Here is a 2,765-nt window from a genome sequence, read left to right as displayed (position 1 = left end):
CAAAACAAAACAAAACCTAGTTTTTTATAGTTCGAAATAAAAACATATATCCTTAAATCAACAGCCTGTTTTGAAATGATTTAGTGAATCTTCTTTAATAGATGTTTGTTTGAGGGCTTCATATTTCTTAGGAGGAGACTGACTCCTGTTCCCTGTGCTGGGCTAATGTGCCCCTGAGTCTTAGAAGAATACTTTCGAGAGGTCTCTCTTTCTCACTCCATTGGAAGTTCTATGTAAATATCTGCAGTTGCAATTACTAGAGCTCTGGGACAAAATACTGAAATATAAAACTATGCTTTTAAATTTGTGTATTTTTTTGGCAAAGCAGTGTTTTTTTCATGGGCCATTGAGGCACTCTCCTTTTGAAGATAGTCATAATCCTTCCCCCTGTGTATCTCTCCCATCGAAAATCACAGAGGGCTTATACATATGAATAATTGCAGTGTTAACCAAGCACTGCAATTCTCTTTCATGACATTTTGCTTCATGCATTATATCAATGCTAGAGGAGGACAATGTTATTTAAACCTAGATTCATGAAGAAACCTTGGTTTGTTATGTCTACAGCCAGGGCCTTGAGAAGATTACAAAACCTTCATGATTTCTTCATCAAGAAAATTAAAATAATTCTTTAGTATGTCATTTGTGTGGTGTTTCTTTGTTTGCCCTTTTTATAAAGTTTATTAATTTATCTCTTCCATGAGTGAGAGCAGAGAAAGGAGGAGCAAGAAGGGGAAACAGCAGCCCTAAGAGGACCTCCTTGTTGTAATTCAGTCCCAGCTTCAGCCAGCTTTGGATCATAGGCACATGTACACTCCTGGCACACTCAGAGAAGTCTCCAGATGAGAACCTAGAACCTTCTCATGTGAGTCAGCCTTGTAGAAGAGTACATTTTTCTGCTACACCACCATGCTGCCCCAGGCAATATGTTAAATGAGTAGAGATTATTTTTAAAAGTGATTGGAGGGGCCAGCAGATGGCATAGTGGTTATGACACTGGACTCCCACATGGCCGACTGCAGTTCAAATCCTGGACCCAGAGGGTTGAAAATCACACCAGGTACATGTGCATACATGCCCAAGATCCTAGAAGAATGGAGAAGAGTTTACAGCATGGCCATCCCCCTGGGGATTGATTTCTCACTTTCCCTCTGACTCTTTCTTTCTCTCTCCTGCAAACGCATACACCCTAAGGTAAAAACCTCTTAAAAAAAATAAAGTTTTTGGAAATTAATAATAATTTCCTTGAATTTTATGTTTCCCTGATGTTTAATCATAAGAAAATTGTTTGTTTGTTTTTAAAAATAATTACAGAGCTATTAAGAACCTTAAACTTGCCCTGATTTACAGATGGACAAAATGCCTTTTGAGAAAATCTGCCCTTTTCAGTGTCACCAGGAACTCAATCAGACACTCAGTGATCACTCATCTTCAAAAGATTTATTTCTCACATGCTCTAGAATGAAGGATATTGCAAAATTTTGAAAATGGCACGAACCAAACACAGAAATTGCTAACTGTGCCCATGATCAGGATGGAACAGAGATAATAACAATAAATCATAATGATTAATGTTATGGAAGAGAATGAAAACAACTAATACATATATCAATGATTATACTTATCATTTCTCTGAATTTAGTATTCTAGAAGAAAAAAAATCCCTAATCTTCAGTTATTTTATTTAAGATGTGAGTTCGAGAATGATACCTGCCTCATGAATTAAATAACATCATAGAAATTAAATAAGATAATGCCCATAAATGATACACAATGCCTGGTATGGGGTGGATACCCAGCAAATTCTAGCTATTTTTGTATTGTCATTATTACCAGCTCACTTACAGCATGTTTTTGTTATTTGCAGTATTTCAGTTCTGAAAAGTCTCTCTGAACTCAGAATCAGTGAATACCAAAACATTGCCTCTGAGAGAAATAAAGATGTAGGCTCCTACAAGCCTCTGGTTACAATATGTTCATAAACCAAGTAATACACAACCTTGTGCTATATAAGTTCCTGTTTAAAGATACTTCATTTAATATATCATTAATTCAGTAACAATGAACTCACAGTCAACAGCACTATAACTCATATGACACTATTCCTCCATAAAGTACATCACAGCATTTTTTACTCTTAGGAATATTAGACAGCATTTCAGCTTGAGGACTATTTTAGATGGCAAATCACTAAAAAAATCCACAAAAAATACAAAAATCATCACACTGAATAAATGCTGAAAAGGATAGTTTCTTACAGTGTGAAAGCTAAAAAAAGAAGGCAGAACACCACCTTGCTCTACCTCCACGGGGAAGTTGCACTTTGGGCCACTCAAAATTTTCACTTAGAGCAACATGGTGCATGTTGCCAATGACTTGAAAACACCCTGAGTATTGCTTTAGAGTACAAGTAATATTATACAGTGCACGAATGAACAAATACAGAACCTGCAAAGAATGAGCATCAACTGCACTTCCCTTTTGAAAAACTAAAATGAATTCGATTTGCCCAAATAATAGATTTCAAGAGGAGAGCAGCAAGAAAAGTAGTCAGATTTATCCTCATGCCAGGAATAGGACATAAGAGTGCCATTTACGCCATAAGAAGTGAGTCCATGTGCCCAGCAGGTGGCATAGTGGTTGCAATGCTCAACTCCCATATGGCCCATTGCAGTTCTAATCTCCGACTTGGTGACTTGAGAGTCACACTGGGTGCATGTGCATGTGTGCCTGAAATCTCAGGAGGAGAATAGAGGAGAAGGGAT

This window comes from Tupaia chinensis, unplaced genomic scaffold, assembly GCF_000334495.1.
Source record: "Tupaia chinensis unplaced genomic scaffold, TupChi_1.0 Scaffold000117_2, whole genome shotgun sequence".
Classification (NCBI taxonomy): domain Eukaryota; kingdom Metazoa; phylum Chordata; class Mammalia; order Scandentia; family Tupaiidae; genus Tupaia; species Tupaia belangeri.
Note: the sequence above shows the minus strand (reverse complement) of the source record.